The following is a 22694-nucleotide window of genomic DNA, read 5'->3' on the forward strand; positions in this document are numbered from 1 at the left end:
AACTCATACAGCCCTGAAACTATTCCCTTTATAATTTCCTATCATGTAATCTTTTTCTAAGCTGAGCCATATTTTCTCTGAGTACTCCCAAATGGTTAGCCCCTTCCCACTGTTCTCCTAGAGCTTCACAGAAGCCAACTAGCTGAAGAAATAATAAATCTAAACATCTTCTGTTTTGTAAAACTACTTCAGCTAGAGAGGAAAGTAAGTTTGGAGAATGTCAATAGATTCTTCTATTCTTCTTATATCATTATCAATCCCAATGCATAAGGTTCTGTAATTCTTGTCTTGCAGCATTAGTGCTGAAGATCCTGTACCAGCTACTCCAGCTACTTCTATACCAAGTAGGGTGAATGATACCACAGCAGTTACAACAACCTTTTCCACCCAGTGAGTTGGGGAGCCTAACTGATTGGGAATGATTTCTCCTGTGTAGTATATTATCCAGGGAACTAGATATACTAGGATACAGAAATTAGATGATGTATTTAGAACTAGGGTGTGAATGTAAGGGATGAGTATTGATTCACCAGCTCACCAAGAATCCTATGGAGGCAATAGGTACCCTTATTTTATATTGGCAGGAGTTACAATGGAATTGCAGAGGTGTGAATGTAATGAGTGTATCTGATTTTCAATACAAAGAATTTGTCTTGATTTTGACTCAGAGGTCTGCTTACCACTTTCTGACTGATGATATTTACACTGAGTACTATTTGTGGTCTGTAAATAGTTTCCAGGGACAGCTATTCTATCATAGTTGGAGGGTTAGAAAGGATTAAGCATGATCAACAACAGTTCAGTGTAAAATCTGGACAAGTTAAGTACCTGGAAAAAAAGCTTTCAACAATTGAAGGGGTTCTGATCCAGGTGGTGAAATGGCGTTTTGTTGGAACAGGAGGTTAATGAGGTTGCCTCTTAGTGTAAGTGTGGAAATGAAAATAAATGTGGGCAAGGGCTGGGAATCTAAACTTGCTAGGACTTTATTGGGTTCAATGGATACCCTTAGAACATGTCAAACAATAAGTTGGACAAAGAAAAGATTTCCTCCAGTCTTCTATATTCTCTCAGTCCCCAAATAATACCCATATGCTGTAAAGTTGTGGGTCCCACATCTGCTCTGCCAAAGGGCAGTTTGAGTCGTGGGGTCCAGGGGCCCCTGAGATAAGGCAGGGGCCATCTGGTTCTCAGGCTCTTGGTCATCCAGGCACCGCTGGGAGTCGGTGAAGAGCTGAGAACAGATTTGAGGGTGCAAGAGCTGAGTCTAGCCCAGGCCAGGGGGTGTAGGACAGCAGTGGAAGGGGAGCTCCATCTGGTCCGACAGTGAGTGTGCTTGGCAGCAGACATGGTGGTGTTCATGCCTGGGAGTTCAGAGAGGCCTTCTATGGGAGATTAGACAGTGCTTCTTTAGACAAAAGCCTTTTCCATGTCCATGGTTTTGAATTGTTTATTGCCATGTTTGAAAGTAGATGCATAAAACCATGTCACACTTCTCAGTGTGGGCCTGAGATTAAATACTTTTTGGAAGGAGTAAGGGAAAGAAAGTTTACTGGCTATGTGCTCCAGGCCTCTAGGTACCTCATCAGCATGGAAATCTCTTTTCCTACTGTATTAGTCTAAGATGTTAAGGATGCCTTATCTATATATGGAAGGGCTTCTGACATTGTCCTTAAGTGACTGATGACTACAAATCTATGTGAGTACTGCAGCAAGTGACAGGGTCCTGGTGCCAAGAAACAGGCAAATATCCTACCATTCCTTCAGTGTCTCTGAGGCTTCAAAGCCTTGAACTCAGCTGAGGACCAGGTTACCTCTCATGGTCCACTGCCCTACAATATCCCATACTATAGACTGTTTCCTTCTTTCTGTGACATTTAGTGTCAGGGGTGTCTTAGTCAGGGTTTAACTGATGTGCATAGACACCATGACCAAGGCAAGTCTTATAAAGGATAACATTTAATTGGGACTGACTTAACTGTAATCCCAAAAGCAAGAGAGAAAACCAACTGGGCAAACTCCAAACTCTGCATCTCCATATCTAATGTCAAAATGATCTCTAGATCTCCAACTCCTTTTTCCTCTTTATTGTCTGCAACAAACTTTTTTTCCTAGGCTGGTTCCACTCCTTGGTAGCAACATTCTTCAGCATATTTCCTATGGCTCTGGCATCTTGAAAATCTTGGGGTCTCCAAGGCAACTTGAATGTTACAGTTTCTTGTTGCAAAGTCTGGGATCTACATATGATCTCATGGGCTCCTGCACATGGCCTGTGTGTCACTTCTCTAGCGTTGCACTCTGGTGAACTCTAAATTCAGGATGATCCACTCCACTGTTGCTTCTGCTCTTGGTGATAATCCCATGATACTGGCATCTCTAATACACTGAGGTATTCTGTTGCAAGTAGGTTTCGCCAATAGCCTCTCATAGGCCCTCTTTATGCTGCCAAGCCTCAAATACTTTGCATGACCTCTTTAGTTCTGGGGCATAAATTACAACTGAGTCTATACCTTTACCAATAGCCTTCCATGGCCTCTCACACTGCCAAGCTTCAACTGCTCTTAATGACACCTTCATGCCTTCAAAACCAGTACGAACTGAATGATGCTTATACATTACCAAATACAGCTGCAGTACATAGTACAACCTTGGCTATCTCTGGAACACAGCTTCTTTGTGCTTTCAGAAAACACTTCCCAGATTTCATCTCAGTGTTGCTAGTCTCTTCTTAATCCTCTTTAACTTCTTAACTCTATTTAACCAGTATCAATTGTCCCAGTGTTCTCTTCTGTTTTTCACTCTAAAGACAGATCCACATGGCTGAAGCTGCTGAGTTCTGTTGCTTGCAAAAGCTGGAATGAGGCCCCTTTCTTCTATTATGTAATCAGTAACTGTTTTCATACTCCATTGTCTCTACTTGGCTGTCCTGGATCATGCTTTGTAGATAGACCTTGAACTCAGAGATTTGCATGCCTGTCTCCTGGGATTAAAGGTGTGTACCATCTTGCCTGAACTTAAGCATTTCTTGTGTGTACCATTATGCCTGGATCTAAATTTAGCTGGGTAGGCTCTTGAACCAAAGTCCCATTTCCTTAATCTCCTAGAACACAGGATTCTGTTCCATTTCACTTCCTAATGTCCCTTTAATAATTGAACCTTATATTTTATATTTTTCTCTTCTAAGCTATGCTTGTCAAAATGCTCTTCATGAGACTTAACCAGAGAAGAAAATCTCTGCTGGTCTTTTTTGAGAATTGCTTTGTCAATGCAATTAATATAAATCTCTTTACCTTAGCCTCAGGTGGACTCTTCAGACACGGGCAAAAAGCAGCAGTATTTTTCACCAAAATACCAGAAAAACAGTCTCTATGCCTCATACTGAATTTCTTCTAGAATGCCTCTTGGGTTTGGTCTGCATAGTTCAAATTACTCTCATCAACAAGTCTTCCATATTCCTACTAGAGTAGCCCATTAAGTCCCATTTAAAGCATCTCACAGCTTACCAAATCCAAAGTCTCCAAATCCACATTCTTCCAAACAAAGGTATGGCTAGGCCTATCACAGCAATACCCTATTCCTTGGTATAAACTTCTGTCTTAGTTGGGGTTTAACTGCTGTGAACAGACACCATGACAGAGGCAAGTCCTATAAGGGATAACATTTATTTTTATTTTATTTTATTTTTTTTTTGTTTTTGTTTTTCGAGACAGGGTTTCTCTGTGTAGCTCTGGCTGTCCTGGAACTCACTCTGTAGACCAGGCTGGCCTCAAACTCAGAAATCTGCCTGCCTCTGCCTCCCAAATGCTGGGACTAAAGGTGTGTGCCACCACTGCCCGGCAAGGGACAACATGTAATTGAGACTGGCTTACAGGTTCAGAGGTTCAGTCCATTATCATCAAGGTGGGAGCATGGTAGCATCTAGGCAGGCATGATGCATGTTAAATATTTTGTATTTAGCCTCTCAGAAGAGTTGCTTTAGTGCTGGGCAGTGGTGGCGCACACCTTTAATCCCAGCACTTGGGAGGAAGAGGCAGGTGGATTTCTGAGTTCGAGGCCAGCCTGGTCTACAGAGTGAGTTCCAGGACAGCCAGGACTGCACAGAGAAACCCTGTCTCGAAAGACCAAAAAAAAAAAAAAAAAAGTTGCTTTAATTTTCAATGACCCAGGTGTGAAGCTTGATGAATCTGATGAATGGATTGTTTAGCACACTCCATAGGTAAAATGTGCAGCCCTCTTCAGTGTGTAGCACTTTATTTCTTCCATAAATGTCTTGAGAGTTCTACATCTTCATCTGAAGGCAGCTAGTGGAAGACTGACAGGGACACACCTACTCCAACAAGGCTACACTTCCTAATAGTGCTACTCCCTGGGCCAAGCACATCAAAGCCATCACAGGGACCTACAAGGTAAATATGGATAAGGAAGACATGAAGGTATTCCATTTCTAGCTAACTCAATGAAATCAGTTATTAACAGGGGGTTCCAGTAGATGGAGGCTTTGCTTTCACAAGCATAATGGTTCCATCTGGACTCTGTGGAAAGTCTCCAAGTATTAATAACTTATGTTCTAGTAAGTTAGATGTCATTCTAGATGTCATATTCATCTAGAATGTTAGACTAGAAGTTAGGCAGCATAGGAGAGGGTTCCCAAGGATGATCTTAAAGAGTATAAAACCCAAGGTATAAGGGCATTCCTGGCCTTATATGAAGAATAAGCTAGGAGAGACGTCTAGTAACCACCAAGTTCAAGGTTTAAATTTTGTCAAGACCTCCTTCAGAGTCCAATTCATCCTCTCTACCTGCCCTGAACTCTGGGGTCTGCATATAAAATGTAATTTTCAATTGTCCCCCAGAACCTGTTCTAAAGGTGGAGTTACCTGAGAAATGAAGGCTGGTTCATTGTTAGACCCAAGCAGAGTAGGCAAACCATATTGGGTATAATGTCTTCCATAAGACCGGCAGTCTCATTCTTTGTAGGGTAGGTATCTACTCATTCTAAAAAGACATCTACACAAACTATCAGATATTTCTATCCATACATGCCTGTTTTTACCTCTATGTAGTTTATTTCTCAACTGGCCTTTGGCCTCTGATCTTGGTTCATAAACATTCTTAATTGGTGCCAGAAGTGTTCACAACCTGACACGTAAAGCAGTTTGAGATTATCTAGTATATTAATTGTCCCATGTTACATAATTTGTATCTTCCCTTTCAGAACAGTTGCATTAGTTTTCAATAACCCAGGTGTGAAGCTTAGTGAATCTAATGAATAGATTGTTTATCGAACTCCACAGGTAAAATTGTGCAGCCCTCTGCAGTATGTAGTGATCTATTTCTCCTATTAATGCCTTGACATTTTGTCCTCTATTCAGTGATGGCTGGGAGCACTATGGGATTATAAGGCGACCAGAATGTTGTTGGTGAATGCCTGAGTGATCTTTTTTTGCTTTCTCATCAGCTAATCTGTTCCCTTGAGCTATTTCTGATGTTCCTTTTTGATGTAAACGGCAATAGATTATGGCCACTTTGAGAGGAAGCCATAATGCCTCTAGCAAAGCAAGTATTTCACTGTTATTTTTGATGAACTTTCCTTCAGCAGTCAATAATCCTCTCTCTTGATATACCCATGTTGATGATCAAAGGCATATCTGCTGTCAATATAAGTGTTGGCTATAGTCCCCTCTGCCAACTTCAAAGCCTAAATTAAAATCGTCAACTTAGACAGTTTAGACTGGTGTTTCTGGTGGCAAAATAGTTGTTCAAACAACAGAGTCCAAGTCTACCACCAAGGCCCCTGTGTTATCTATTCTGGATGAAGCTCCTCCCAACTGTGAAGTAGATGCTATTCTTTATCTGGACAGGGTCTGTCAGTCAAATTCAGCCTGATGTATACGGCATGCCCAAAAAAACTATAAAGCAAACTTGCTGTATATCTGAGGACAGGTCAGGGAGGATAGCTGTGTTTAGGGCAGATGATAGGTATACCTTTGTGAAAGGAATTCAAAAGTACAGCCTGGAAGTACATTAGTCTGGCATTTGACAGCCATCAGATAGGTGGATTCTTCAGGTTCCTTACAATAGCACAGGTGGTAGCGATTACAAATTTCTGTCCCATGGTTATCTTCTCAGCAATCTTGACCAGTAGGGCAGAGGCAGCTATGATCTGGTGGCAGGCTAGCTATCCTTCTGCCACTAGGTCCAGCTTCTTATAAAAAAGCCATTGGTCTCTTTCATGGGCCCAAATGTAGGGTGAGCACTTCTTTCTGTCCACTTTCTTTAATTCACATACAGGTGGAATGGTTTGGAATCTCCAGGAAGGCTAGAGCCAGCAAGGATTTTTTAAAATTTTAAAAGCCATGTCCATTTCAGGAGTCAATTCTTGTTTGTCTTCCTGCTCCCTTGTGGCTTCTCAGAGTGGCTGGGCTATTTTACTAATTCTGGCACCCAGAGTCTACAAAACCCAGAAGATCCCCAAAATTCCTGTATTTGTCTTTAGGTAGATTGGGAGCTTTGAGGCCAAAAAGGCTTTGAGATAAACAATAGGCTCCTTTGCCAGTTACTGCCATGTGGCACCTTGTCAGGGTGGCCTTTGGCCTTATAGATAATGAAGTTCACCTTGGAGATTGTGAGTAGATGAAAAGTTCCCTCCTCAGGACATCATACTTTATAAGTGGCTTATATATTCTTCAAAAGATGATTAGTTTTCTGGAACAAATAACCAAACCTTAGTATTTTGCAACTCCACAGAAGTCCTTAAAATGGTACAGGACTAATCTCAGTTATGTGCTCTGTGCCTGTCTCATCTTAGGAATCAAAGAAAAACATGAACAAGAAGACAAAAACTACTAATAGAATATATACAAACACAGAATGATATTACTTGGAAAACAAAAACAAAACCCAAAGACTGTTTGAGATATGTTCCATCCCTACACATGGAAGGCCCACAGACGCACAGCTGATTCAGAAACCAGATGACAACTAGTAGGTTTCCACAAAAGGGATTTGGGAGCATCCTCTGTAGCACCTGGAAAAAACTCCCTGAAGGAGATCTACTTTGCCTCTTTTGGTCTCCAGATTAAACCTGAAACAGAAACGAAGAGACAGAGAAGTCGATAGACACCTGAGCACCTGGACTAACTGATCCAAAGATTAAAAAAAAAAAATCTCAACTTCAACTATTTGGATCAAGTGTCTTCAGCATATCCGAGACGAGCCAAAACCAGTTGTAAGGGTCTATGACTTACAAAGAATGATACCCCAGATTTGAATAGTAAGCAACAGCAAAGACTGTTTATGCTGCAGAAAATCTGCATGCAGCTGGGGTCTACCATATATTAGTATGGAAGAAAGAGGTATTGACTTAGCCGGGTAGTTTGGCCTGTTAGGGTAGGAATAGGTGATTTTTGCATTTGTTTCCCTGGATTTATTGGCTCTACATCCAGGAGCATGGGTGCCTTTGAGTTTAGTTAAGATTCTGGGGAATTTGGGGGACATTTGCTGATTAACTATACTTGGCTCAAGATAGGTGGGAGTGATCATATTCCACAGCTCCTAATTGGCTGCCTATGAGGCTGGCCCAGGCTAGGTGGTGGAACAGCTTCCTGATTGGCCACCCATGAGGTGTGGTTTTCCCTGGAATTGACTTATTTTGAACTTTTTCAATTCTGGGGATCAGAAATAGGCTTAGTTTGCAGCCTACCATATAGTCAGCCTGGCTCTGACTAACTCAGTCATCTCAGCTTCCTCACTAGGGCCTGGTGAAGTTGATCAATTTCAGGGATTCCTGAAGCTTTTATTTAGTTGAGAGGGTCAGTTAGGTATACACTTATGGGTAATAAATAAACCACAATGCTACTATAGAAGTCACTTATGAAGGAGCATCGCCAGTCATTTTACGTAGAGGAAATATAGGAATCAAGACAAATGTTTAGAAAATAGCATTGCAGGTGTATCACATACATTAAGTAAAACAATAGAAGTTGACTCCCCATTGAAACTTATGACCTCTGCTTCAGATTTTGCCCTCACTTATAACACCATAATGTAAACTCCCTGAAGGAGATCTAGCAGGCCCCTGCATGGCAAATATTGATATGGCAGACCTTGATCTTTCCTTATTCCCTCTTCCTTGTTAAACTGCTAGATTATTTTTGAAAAGATAGTCATCAATGTCTATTTACTTATTTGGCCACTTCCTCCCCTTGAGGCTCACCTCAAAGATCCAGCTATCAAGATATTGAAATCTACCTATCAAAAGCCCGTTTTTTGACTACCATAATTAACGTCCCTTTTTAAAATTAAATACCTTATCCTGTAGTTTTCCCTCTAAGTCATATTTGTCTCCCCACTTTACCCAGGCAAATATCATCCGTGACATATATCCCCAATTCCTTTGGGCTTTTCCATTCTTTGTCATCCTCTATCTCTTGTGTTTGGTTTTGATATTGGTATAGCTTTGCATTTTTGTTTAATATATCCACTAGTATCATCTGTGTACTAGGTATTATTTTCAGTACTTTATCTGGCTTAGCTTTTAGTTCAATTATTGGAAGAATCTCAGTGGTTTTAAAAATACTGGTCTTAGGACAGCCTGCATGGCATTAGTGATAGGGCTCATAGATTCCACATCTCATTATGGTAAGTATGCATAACTCGTTTGTAGAGTTTGACTCTGTGCTACACCAAAAGAGGTTTGGCTAGGAGGTCTTCAATCCAGTCCTTTATTAGATAATCTATTTTTATAGTCACTCAGAAAAACCAGTTATTGCTTCAACAAGTTGTAATACTATATACTTCCCAGAGCTACTTTTCTACTGCTGTTTGTAATGAGCTTTTACTCTCTTCCATGACTGAGACTAAAAGTCTATTGAAACCATTTGCTGAGGTTCCTGTTGCCATAGTACCAGCAATAAACTTATGAACTCCCTGTGACATACAACAAGAAAAGACACTGGGGTAGTGGGGCACATAGATATTTAACCTGTGCTACAAGTATTTTAGCCTGCTCTGAAACAACCTGAGCCTTTCTGTCCCAATCTGACACGTTACACTGAGGACAGACAGTTCAGACAAGATGGGGTATGAAAATCAGCCAACAGCCTAAGAATACCAAGAACACCTATAGTTCCTTCATATTACAAGAATAGGCTGTTGTTGATTTTTTCAATACTATTATTGGGAGGCATATTCATCATACCAGGCCAAAATGCAGCAAGAATTTTACAACTGTGCCTTGCCCTTGTAATTTGTGCAAACTGATCACTCATCCTAATTTCCTTAGATATACCAGTATAGTTCTTTAATAGCTCACCAAATCTGCATAACATGCAGCGATCAGAATTATATCTGTATATCCAAACATTTTTCCAGAGAATGAACAAGACAAGACAACATCCTGAACCACTATCATGTAATGAATAGTGAGGTTACAAAGATGCTCTTGAAGCACTCTGAAAGTCAGTTCTTATCTATGCTCAGCAGGTATCAGGTGATCCCAGAAGTGAACAACTAAAAAGATAGTAAGGTAAAACATAAGCAAGGTCTACTACAGCATGAAAATTTCCAAGAATTTACATGATTTGCTACCTCCATAGATCACAGTTGGGTACAAAGCCAGCATAAAAGGTACTGAGTTATACAGCTCTCTGTAACACTCACTCAGTCACCATGAGACACTATGTTTCCATATCCTGGAACTATTCCAAGGAGCCTCTCTACATTTCTCTACACCTGATAAATACAGTGGGCCTGACTTAATATGCTTGGACCCTTGAATGTGAATGTGGCACTAATTTCCCCTGCTTCACTCCCCCCACCATGCTAGACCCTGGATCAGAGTGGCCACAGGTTGGCATTGTGGATGTAGCTCTTGCTTTAGCCACTATATTTACCATAGCTGTATGTTGAGGGAATCTGTGACATCTCCACCCTTGGTATAACCCTTTGCTGTAAAGTACCCTCCCTAGTCTGGGGGAATAATTACTCACTCCAGGGACAGGCATGATCATCCTCACTTGACTTTTTCTATTATGACTGCCTTCTGCGAGTTCTCATCAGGCTCTGAAGCTTTCCAGGAGTCTTTAGCACAACAGTGGATTTCTATCATTTTTCCCCCGTAGGAACTCAAGCTTGACACAAATCTTGCCATATTTGTTCTCTTGCTAGCAGAGAAAAATCTTCCTCAGCTTTATTCTTTTACTATCTCCTCTAGGCTACTTTCTCACTATATGGTCTCTCATTCCATAATGGCCTAACTCACTGAGATCTGCCAAATCTTTCCTATTTTACAAAGATCTTACACCATCAGTGGACTCAGCAAAGCCACTAAAGAACCATACCAGCTTTGAGATCCCAGCTGGATATGCATTTTTTTTAACTCATCTCTGAACAATTTTATCTGGACTAGTGAACTGGCATTCAAACAGAGCTTCTCTTATTCCTAGTTCCTTAAATAGTATCTATTCTTCTTTTATTCTTTTGCAGTTCCTGATATTTATGGAGACTTCAGATGGAGATAACCAAGTCTTTCTAATGGCTCTGATAAGCCTGTCTATCAAACATTGATTTCCTCATACTTACTCAGGTTATTCAGCCTTTGCCTTAAGGATGGATGGAAAGCTAAATCACTCAGTTTTCCTGTGTCTACTAAGGGCAGACTTAACTTATGCATTCTCTTATCCCACAGCTTACAAGCTATGATGAAACAGGCTCTTTTTGTTTAAAAGATTTTTGCAAATCCAACAGCACAGGCACTAAATTTCTCATGGTTTCTATAGTTTATTACACTGGACCATTGTTAATGCCCCAAATCTGTTTGCTGAGTTATAGATTTTCCTTTTTTCCTTTTTCCTATGGAGGATTGGAACTTCAAGGTAACTTCTATTGCTTTTACCATGTTGTTGGTTTTTTTTTTCCTCTCTGAAGGGACTCTGGCCAGATTGAGCATTAACACTATGGTTCTGGCAGGCTTTGTCATTCTTTTCTGTATATTCCACCTTGAAAAAAAAACATAATTCATTCCTAAAACTAGTCACCAAGGTTTGTTTCCTTACATGTTCACTTCCTCTCTTGAGGTTGACTTCCAAGATTCAGTAATCAAAATATGGAAGTCAAGCAATCAAAAGCCCAAATCAATTCACTTAATTAACATGCCCAATTAAAATTAAACACTTCATCTTAGCACAGGCGTTTTTCTTTGTACCTTTATAATATAAACTGCCATTTTCCTGTGTGCCACATCTGTCTCCTTTCTATCTAGAGGCAGTCCCTTGTCCTTCAGACAAATATATCTGGCCTCTCTCTCTTATTTCCTTCCCCTTATTCCTTATCCTCCATTTCCTCCCTTTGTCTCTTATTTGCTGCTCTCTGTTCCTCTGGACAAATAAATTTCCATTGTGCTAAGAACTTGGTCTTGGGGGTCCCCCAATACTGATCTCTTATACTCACTCTCTGGATCTTTCCATAAATTTCAAGAAAACCTATTGAGCATGTATTTAATTTGTACTTTCTTTTAATTCTTCCTTCTCCCCTAGTCCTTTAGAAACAGCAAGCCAATGTCTCTATCTCATCGTCCAGTACATCTGATGTACTTCCCAAATCAGAGGCTATCTCAGAGGATGCAGGGCATCCATCCACATCTCCTTTACTAGTTGAATAACTAAAGCTGACTATCATGGGTTATAGGCTACAAACCTAGGAACTTGGAGCACATTCACACTCTACAGGCAGCTCAACAGGTTGGATAGTGTCCTTTTCATGTGACTCTACTCTAAATATCTTCCAGGCATTCAACTGGTTTTTGCTTCTTATGGGCAGCTGCTCTAGTTTTTCATTCTGCTCAGCTGCTTCCATGTGACTAGGAGAATCACGTTTGATTGTTTATTCTGACAACAAAGGGTTCTAATGACTCTGGTCAGTTTCCTGAACTTCCTTTATCTATTTTGAGTTGTTATCTTACTGCTTAAGGAACTTATTGAAGGATGGAATGTTTTAGTCTCTCAGGAAAATTTTTACACAATGGAAGGGGTCAGTCACTGGAGATGAATAATGACAAGATGAACCAAAACAAATTAAAGTAACCAAAAATAAAATATCCCTTGAGAGAAACAAACTGTTCTTTACCAAGCCATATAATATACACATTTAACATACCATTAAATCAAAATATTAAGATAAAAGAAGACACAAAAGTCTAGGAAAGAGGATTCAATTATATAATCTTCAAAAGCTGGCTAATACATGATGTTCTGAAATATAATTCTCAGAATGAGAGGAGAGATGGCAACTGGGAATTAGTAAGATGTGTTCTTATAATATGGGTAGTATGTGAGTTACTTCTCTAAGCCATATTTATATATCTAATAAAATTTTCATTTTGTGGTCAGTCCTGCATTCAAATATGTGTACAATTTACCAATTTATATATATGCACATCCAATTTAAATGCACATATTAGATGATTTATTTATATTAAAATATATGCATATAAGATGATGCAAATTGTGAATATTTCTGAAAATTCTGTTTTATATTAACCCTCATTTTTCTACATGCTTGCTATTTGATGTTCTTGTATGTTTCTGAAAGAAGTTAGAGCATTCTGCTTAATGAATAATTTCACTCTTTCTGTAATTCTGAATCAATTCTGTATGGTAAATCCTTGTATTTCTATTTTTGTGTACATGTAAAGTTGAAACCATTTCATGTAAATTAATGGATCAAAACCATGTAATTGGTTTGGATATATAAACCAACAAAGTGGCATAAAAGTAATTTCAGTTTCTGTACAGTGAAACAAAATTTAATAAGTAAAGAACAGAAAGAAAGTGCCAATAGTAAAGTGTTTCATGGAATGAAAAGAATAAAGGTTGGGAAGGATTCTTTCTTCCTGGCCATTATCAAGGAATGTATATTTCTTGGCTTATAGACTGGAAATTTGGACCTTATTACTCTTTCCTGTCTTGCAAGATGGAGGGTGAAAATGCCCAGAAGTCTTATACAAAAAAGAAGAAACATATAGTCAAAAAGGTCAGCGTTGTTGATGCTACAGCTGGTGCCCTGTTCAGCCTAATATAGTCAAAAGGGGTGACCAGAAAGATAAAAGTCCAAGGGAAAATCCCATTGCAGCCAAAACCTCTCCTGGTTAGAGGAATTGGCAGATACTATGTATTCCAGAAAAGCCTTGTACAAAAGGAAATACTGAAAGTCCAATGTTGAAAAGAATAAGAAAAGGAGAAGGTCCTTATTACTGTCATAAAACCAGCTGGTGGCACCAATAATGGTAGGGTCCAGATGGTGAAGCTTCCAAAAATGCCTAGGCATTCTCCTACTGAAGATGTGGCTCGGAAGCTACTGAGCCATGGCAAAACTCCTTGGGTCAGTATGTGAGAAGGCTTACTCCTGGGACTGTCCTGATCATCCTTACCTGGCACCACAGGGCCAAGATAGTGGTTTTTCTGAAGCAGCTGGGCAGCAGCTTGCTACTTGTGACTGAATCTCTTGCCCTCAGCCAAGTTCCGCTGGATAGAACACACTATATATTTGTGATTGCCACCTCTAAAAACACCTGACCTATGTTTATTTCAGGAAGAAGTAGCTGAAGAAGCCCAGGCATCAGGATGGCAATATCTTTGACTTGGAGAAGGAGAAATATGAGATTACAGAGCAGCAAAAGCCTGATCAGATTACACTGTGGGCTGGTAGATTTTAAGTTCCAGAGCTACCTGGGATCTCAGTTCACACAACAAATGGGATGTATCCTCACAAACTGTTTATTCTAAGTTGCTAACAACCTAACTAAACAGCTTCATAAGTTCAAACAAAACAACAGAAAAACATAAAAGGAAAAAAAAAGACTTCTTCTATTATCCTAATGAAAGTACAACAAACAATGTTCTTACTTTGATCACATTTGCTAATACTTAAATTTCATGAAGAGCAACCATAATTGCTCTAATTGTTTCAGGACTTCTGAGTCTTCATAGTCTCTCCTCCTCCTCCCTCTTAGCAACTATTTCTAGCTGTCTAGATGAGTTCGAGATATTTGGTGGACTGCAAGGTAAGCAACCCATATTTTATTTCTGAGACCATTCTTTGTATCACTTAAAATAGATGTGATTAGTTAGTTTTCCAAAGTAATATCCAGTGCAGAGCAATATCAACCATTTTTACTCTGAAACAGCACTGTTACGTCTGATAAATTGCCATTTCAGTTCTTGCTTGGTCCTGAAAACATGACTAGACATTTTCTCATTTAGTCCTTTCTGGAAGAATTATTACACTATTTGTTTAGCAAATGTCCTCTTATGAGACTTAAACACTTGTTAGGATTATTATTACTTTTATCTTGTTTTCTTGTCTGTAAAGGAGGGATTCAATTTCCTAGAATATTCTCCTCCAGGACTTCTCTAGTACTTCTGTACAACAATACACATTTATTTCATAATAGTTTCATAAATATTTGTAATAATTTGTATATCATCCTACTTAGACATATTTTCAGGGTAATATGAATTATCAAGATCTATTCATAAATTATTAGCTATATACACAATAAAACAAGGTTTGAAATATTGTATTTATGAACAGAAAAGGAATGAAACGAAACACCTGATGATAATTGTACAATATTACAAACTGTAATACATGATAAATTACTCAATAGTATATAAATATGCATTTCAAGTAAGCATGCTCAATTAAAAACTCTACTACCTTCATGCTAGAAAGGAAAGAAGATATAACACAGAACAATGTGGAGATTGATGATTATGATGAATATATATACACATCTATAATATTCACTTGAATTATTTCAACCCCAATACCTTGAAATGATCATAACTCACTTACTTACATTTTTTTTTTGATGTGGAAATAAAATTGAAATCTAACAGGAAAACATAACAGGAAACCTGACCAAACAAGATTTATTTTACAAATACTATAGTAATCACAGAAATGAAAGCTAAGCAACAATAAGATTCTGCATCAAATCTATCACATTAGCCAAAATGAGAAAACCAAGTAATTACCACATCAAGAATTTAGGAAGCAAGACAGCAGGAGTCTTCCTGCATACTGAAGGAAATGGGAATGTAAAGTGCCACTTATGAGGGCATCTAAACTAGTTTGGAAAATTAAATGTGCATAACTTATGGCAAGCAAACACTTCCCTAAGTGTATATATGCTGAAAATTATTTCATACTTTCATATTGGAATTTTGTATATATTATAGATTCCTACAAGCTGTAGGCAAATTGGCCATGTGCATATTGAAGTAAACATAAGTAAGAGTTGTGAAATAATGACAGCCACTTACTAAGGACTTGCCATCTTTCAAAGTTATAGCAGACGATGCCTAAATTCTTAAGGTTAACCTGTGTCTGTCTCATCTGTTTTCCCAGTGTTCTGTGATAAGCAGAAGTTAGATTGGAAACTCAAGAGTTAAGGCAGCTCATGTCTGAAGGTGAAGAGCAAGCAGAATTTCTTCTACTTCAACAATTCCAGTCTGTTCTTTTCTATAATTTCCAACTGTGTGGGTGAAGCCCAGCCATTTTATAGAAGACAAGCTGCTTTATGCAGTCTACTGGGTTGAATGTTAATTGCATATTTAAAATATTTTACAGCAAAATCAATGCTCGTGTTTGACTAAATATGTAGGTACTGTGACATAACTAAAGTGGCATATAGAATTAACTATTAGAGAGATGTCAAAGGAAAATATTTGTGCAGTAAGCCTGAAATAATTCAAAGCCATGATTCTGCATAGCTTCTTTTTAAAACTTCCCATTTTGAAACAATGCATATACAATTATTAAAATGCAAACATATACATTACTACCATTTTAAGTAAAAAAAAGAAATGCAATCAGTATCTATAACTTTAGAATCAAAATTAATGTGTCAAAATTCATTATTCTGAACCTCACATAGCTATGAAATTGGAAAATACATAGTAGAATGAAGACAAAATAATAGTGGTGATATAAGTCCAACATATGTGGAATATTTTAATCTGGTCTTTACAAGAAAAGTGAAAATAGAATTGATTACATTATTGCTTTGGCTAAAAGGCCACTGAAGAATCTCCTCTTCCCCTGATCACCATGCCTTGATTAGACCTGCTCGTCTACTGCGTCATCCTCCATTCACCATCGCTCATCTTTTTTGCCCACTTCACACTATTCTCACTGTTAAAAAGTGATTTCTGGAATTCTATATCAAATAAGAATATTCCTGGTAATTCCTATCCATCCTACCTCTAATATGAGATTTGACCTCTGTTTTTGTCTCTGCTCTGAATAGCTCATTAAATATCTAAGTTGTCATGTTTAACATAGTCTAATGGAGCCACTTACATCATACATGCTCACAATGAAAGTTTTATGTCACAAATATAAGTGAATTCAAATCTCAGACCGATGGTCCAAGTCAAAAAGTAAATATTCAAAGATTTATCAAATCCTAATCATAAATGTCATTTGCTTTAGTCATGAAATCTTCAGTGATGGAATGAGAGAAAACAAAAACAAAAAGAAAAACAAACAAAAAACATAGACAAGATCTGAGTTATTTAGAGGAAACTTTCAAAGATGATAGCAAACTGAATTATGTCTATTTGAATTATTTCTAATTTATTTGCCCCCAGATTCAATTGTATTTTATTTCTTGATTATATGCACTCAGAAGACTAAGAGTAAACTGAGAGTAAAACATAGGAAAAGAAAAAACACAAGATTTTCGGTAACTTGAGTTGATTACACAATGCCAAATCGTCAGCCCTGAAATACATAGAAGAAGTATTTTATAAATAGACGGAGTTGATTGTACTCATGCATTTAGGGATATTTAGGGATGAATAAATAAAATATATGCCTATTATTTATCTAAAAAAATTAATATATTCTTATATGTAAATCTTTGTGATTTGTTTTTTGTGTTATATAAGATTAGAATTTTGAAGAGAGAGAGAGAGAGAGAGAGAGAGATAAGAGGCCATGAATTTGGAAGAGAGTCAGGAGGGATAAATAGGATCAATTTCTGGAGAAAGGGTAGGAAGAAGAACATTCTTTGATTATAATATACCTCAAAAATCTTTTAAAGTTAAAAAATAAAAATAATGTTTTTCACTTTTGAGAATTAAGTATATTTTTAGAAACATATTTAATAATAATATAATATATTTAATAATAATAATAATATTTCTTAATTATTATCTTTTTTATTGTTGTAACAGCATTTGTTTCCTTTCTATTCCTTTTATTTGATTTGATAATTTTTCAGTTGTGTTCCTCACATTCTTGAAGAGATTATTCACGATTTCTTGATAATCACAAAAGAAAAAAGCATAGAAATGTGAGACTCTCATTCTTTTAAGCCTCTTTTCATGGTAAAATTTACACAAGGATGTGTTGGAAATTACAAGTATCCTAAATTAAAGAAATCAGTATTTTTTGTTATTTATTTACTTTACATCCTGAACTCAGAATCTCCTCCCTCCTCTCCTTCCAGTTTCTCCTTTCTACCTCCCCTTCCCCCTATCTTATCCCTCCTCTTCTTCTCTTTAGGAAAGAGGAGGTCTCCCATGAATAACAATCCACCATGGTGAATCAAGTTGTAGTAAGACTAGGTGCATATTCTTCTATTCTTGGTCCTTGAAAATCACATCACGTGTATGGAATTCTTTTAACCTTTCTGACCTAGGACATAATATTTGATCTTGAGTAAAAATAGGTTCATGCTACCTATTCAAAAAAGGAAGCTTAAGAAATAAAATGTTATATATATATATATATATATATATATATATATATATGCATATATATAATTTATATGAACCTAAATTCATACATATATTTATTTATTATATACTTATTAAATACATTTATAAATTTGTCTTCATTTTGCTAAAGATTGATTTAATCCGTATAACATTGAAAGGGTCCAGAGTGAAATACCACAAGTCATTCTTTCACTTCCTACAACACATTATAATCCTGCTTCTCACAATGCTGATGAGAAATCCAATTAATTGTCATATATAATTTTTGAAATTTCTTTTACTTAATGTCAGTTGACGATATGACAAAATAACTTAATAATTGCTTTTGCTTCTTTCTAAACTATGTTTTATGATGATAAAATCTGCATCTGCCTTTTATACACCATTTTTCCATCTACTAGCAAAGAGTGCAGCAGAGATGTGATACGCATGTATTAAATGATTAAATACAGATTCCAGAACTTTCACTGCAGAGATCTAAGCTTTCATAGGGAAAGATAAAAGTAAGAAATGTAACATAGGCTTTAACCAAAGTACATAAAGTTGAACTTTAAATTCCAGAGAAGACTTCCTGTGGAACTTAAGCCATGGATAAAGTATTCAATAATGAGGAAGATTTACCCAGGAAATAAAAAGTCTGAAGAGTTTTTAGCAGACTAGAGACTGGATACAGGTGATGGCATTACATGAAGCCAAGGCTTAGGAGCCTGACTGTCTTATAAGCTTTGGAAATCTGCTGAAGTAGTTTAAGCAAATGAGAGAGTGACTCTATCTACTCACGAGTCAAAATTAAAGCTAATAGATTCTCTAGATTTATTTAAGAATGCATATCTACAGTATTTAAAAATAGACAGAAAATTTACTTGTTTAATTTTCTGAATGTGAGAATACAATGAAAAAGAACTTCATACAGTGGCTAGGATACAACAGGGCTAACCTAAAAAATATCATCATGCTTGGAATTTATTATGAATGAGGTTTTGGTAAATAGTGGACTATGTTAGAAAGGCAAAAAAATAATTGACATTTCCTTGCACAGTTGTTTACTATTTATTCAGCTAAAATTATTTTCTAGGACAAAAACACTATAAATACAGACAATTTGTCAGGTTTCTCTACCAAAATGATATATACCTTTTAACGACCTCAGGATTTTCATTATCATTTATTGGTCCAACTTATTTTGTCTAGTTGAGCTCCATTTGTTGAAATTCCATCGAGAGAAATACACCAAGAAACTTCTGTTGATGTGCTGTGGTGTTTTTTGTGGCTTCTAACGACTTAAGATAAATGGCATAGTGAGAGTCACACGAAGTTTTAGTAAGTCAGAATTATGTGTTGAGGCAGGACACGTGGTGAGATAAGACAAGTGGAGGACATGTGATGTGTGGAGGAATATAAATAGAACTCAATGGACAGTGGAGGAGCTGACACTGGCTTGCTTGCAAGCTAAATGCTTGCTGGTCTTCATTAATCTTCACTTCCCTGAGGGAGGTACAGCCAGAACTTCTGCTGGCATTACTGGCCAGGTCACTCCTCCTGACTTGGACTGAGGTTGGAGTCTGGATGTCTCTGCTAGGTAGTGCCACTGCTGCTGATTTGTGTTTGCTATCCTGACTCTACTAAACTGGACTGCTGGAGTGTTCATAATAAACTAGAAAATAGAAGAAATGAAGGCAATCTTTCTTCTAATAACAGAGAATTTTTCTACTTTTATGATGATTTTTCTATTAAATATAAAATTGATTAATTGTTATGCATTTTCATAGTGATAAAATAGCACCGCTGGATGACTCTCTTTGCATGGAACTCTTCTTCTGACTGCCACTTGGTTAATTAATCCCTCTTTACTTGCATTTCTATTAATTATTTTGTAATTTAAATTCAGAGAATTCTGTGCTTATTTTTGTCAAATTTCAAAATCATCCGTATCTAATTGATGTGTATTTGAATCACCAAGGATCTTTATATTATTATTTTTACTTGACACATACTAAGGAGAAAATATGTTTTAATTGTGTGATAAATTTATAACTTGTACCCAATGTATATGTTCATACAAGAATAACTGCCCTACTCATTGTTTCAGAAGATTTGGGGATTGTTTTTAACAAGAGATATGTTCTGTTTTCTCAGTTGTTTTCTGACTTAGTTTACTAAACTTTAAAAATTATGTTTCATTCCGATATATTGGCAGTGAGGAACTTATGTTCCTGGTAACATTTAAAATTATGTCTGAAGAAAAGGTAATAGAGAATTATATAAAATGCTCTAATGATTACATAGGGTTTGGGGACTACATGATAAAATTTTGTTCTAAATATCCGTATCATCATTCTAAGTGAGCTAAACTAATGACAGAAAAACTGTCACAACATAGCTCACAAAACCAAGACTCTTTGTTACTTTTCCTGTTGATGGGATTATCTACCCTGTATAAAGCATCTTGAGTCTGTGTTTTGGCTCACAGATTAATATGTCTCAGACCATCATGTTTGGTAGGAAGGTGTTTACGAGTGTTGGCTACATTTTATTTATACCCAGAAAACAAAGAACAATAAAGGTCCAAACATAGTCAAGAAAACTAGTCAAGAAACTTCACAGTTAACCACAGAAGATAACCTAATGAAGAAAATTACTCAAAAGGTCTGTTTGTAAGCTTGTCAAGTTGGAAGTAATATTAACCATCACAAAAAGTTCCCTGGTTTTGAATAAATAGCATAGAAAGGTGATATGTAGGTAGGTGGAAAACTGGTTTGTTCAAATTCAGAGTCATCACAGATATCTATGTCTCCATTCCAAAAGGAAGTGTATACTTTGTCTAAATTCTATACATTACATATACATGCAACATAAATATCTTGTTTTCTTCCCTCATAGTAATTGTTTTTCTCATCCTGCTCACAGTATTTGTTACTAAATTAGTTACTAAAACAAAACTAATTTTTTGTAATCAACTTTTGTTTGCCTTTAGGGTTTAAAAAAATATTGGCAAGTTACCTGGGAAAATCTGGAAAAGTATGCCAGCTGCTAATATAAAAAACCCCATCTGAGTACATCCACCATGCAAGTGAGAAGGCCTTAGCCAATAATTTCTAACATGAAATTATATAAAAGGTGGAACAAATGAAATCTAGAACCAAATAGAACTATTTACAGAGGAATGAATCTCAGCTGAAAGGTAGTGGCTGTAGCAATCTTTAAGGTGTCACTGTGCCCATGGCTATAAAAGATCATACTCACTCTTCACAAATTATAGTGACACCAGGAACAATATATTTTGGATCAGGATATAATTCCAATATCTCAAGAAATATTGTTGTTCCAAAGTATAATACTTAAGATAGGCTATATAAAATGATGAAAATCAGAAGTTTGGCAAAAATTTTCAACAAAAGATGCATTAACTGAGATATATGTATCACTTAAGATTCCTAGATAAAAGGAAGGTAGACATTAGAAATTTCCAGAGACTACAACGAGGGATCAGGATGATTTCTGGTTTTACTTGAAGGACCAATAAATTTATGAAGAATCTGAGCAGTTTAAGGGATTACTTGTGCAAAGAAAAGAATACTCTGAGCTGTTTTTCTATCGTTTAGTGTTTTGTTTGTTTTCTTGAACAACACTTTGGAAGACAGTTTCCTTGGGCATTTCATTGATGAGTACCAATTTCATTAATGAAATCCCTTCCAATAGCTGAGAAAGCAATTATAAATTATAATATCTAACAGAATAATGACTGCATTTTCATGTTGTCTGAAATAATAGTGGGAGGCTTATGTTTGAAAAAATGGACTTTTGACTCCATGTTATAGATGGCAACAAAGAAAAGGTGCAAAACCCACATCTCTTATGTCATGCAGGTGTACACTGCTACCATATGTTATTCTCTAGGTTTCTAGAAAAAAAATTTAGCTAAAGAGAACTTATGATTGTAGTGCATGGTTTTCTGAGATGAAATTTGCATGTATAAAATTTTCTTCCTTGAGGAGTAGGACTTGGTTTTGCCAAGTACCAGCCTTGGCTTGGGATAAGGTCTTGAGGAGAAGATGTTATGTAAGTATAGAAGAAATGACTTGACATCAAGCATAAGGTACAAGCTGACAGCTTTGTAGTCTGTTTAGGATACCTCTCTAGATAGCTCTCTAGGTACCAGGAAATTCTATAAAGGATGTAATAGCTTTCTGGATAGCTCTTGGGTTTTCTGACCAAAGTCAGAAAACCTGCTAGACACAATTCTAATAGAACTGTATTAGCTCTCTAGGTAGCTCTCTCTTGGGAGTTTTCTCTATGTATCTCTTTCAGACCAAAGTCCAGTCTTTAATTTACATATCAATTAAATTATTTAACCCAGATTTCCTTTTAATTATACCATGAATCTACATTTTATGACCTTAGCTCCTTGAGTCTTAGAAAAAGACAGTAAGTACATTTGTTTATTATTATCTTTAATCTTTTTTTTAAGTTCTAGTCATTACTCCCTACCAGTCCACCCTCCTCATCTCATTCCTCCTGCCTGTTCTCCAAGAGGGTGTTCCCATACCTCTATATCCCCCTCCCCCCCAACCTGCCAGGCCTCCCCATTCTCCAGGGCTTCAAGTCTATCAAAAGTCAGGTGCATCTTCTCTCATCATAGCAAATGAACTCAGAAATTTGCCTGCCTTTGTAATCACAAACAATAAGTTTAGCTGAGTGGGATCTTACCTTGCCCTAAGATCACCACTTCCATCATGCTTGGACCTGAACTCTCTCTCTTCTAGACTGCCCTTGAACTCAGATATCTGCCTGCCTTTGTAAACACAAAATATAATCATAGCTGGATATTATCTCACCCTGAAATCACCACTTTCTTATTTCCTGGTTCCTTTTTTATTGCTTCAGTCTTTCCCTTTTTTTATTGGATATTTT

The 22694-nt window shown here is 37.0% G+C and overlaps 1 non-coding gene across 1 annotated transcript; it reads right to left on the reverse strand.

Annotated features, from left to right (window-relative positions):
- Positions 1–21981: 21981 nt before the first annotated feature.
- On the reverse strand, positions 21982–22044 carry LOC114621921. The gene has a single exon (XR_003711493.1). It is a non-coding gene; the product is annotated as a U7 small nuclear RNA (small nuclear RNA).
- Positions 22045–22694: the final 650 nt, after the last annotated feature.

Source organism: Grammomys surdaster, unplaced genomic scaffold, assembly GCF_004785775.1.
Source record: "Grammomys surdaster isolate TR1022 unplaced genomic scaffold, NIH_TR_1.0 63, whole genome shotgun sequence".
In the NCBI taxonomy this organism is placed as follows: Eukaryota; Metazoa; Chordata; class Mammalia; order Rodentia; family Muridae; genus Grammomys; species Grammomys surdaster.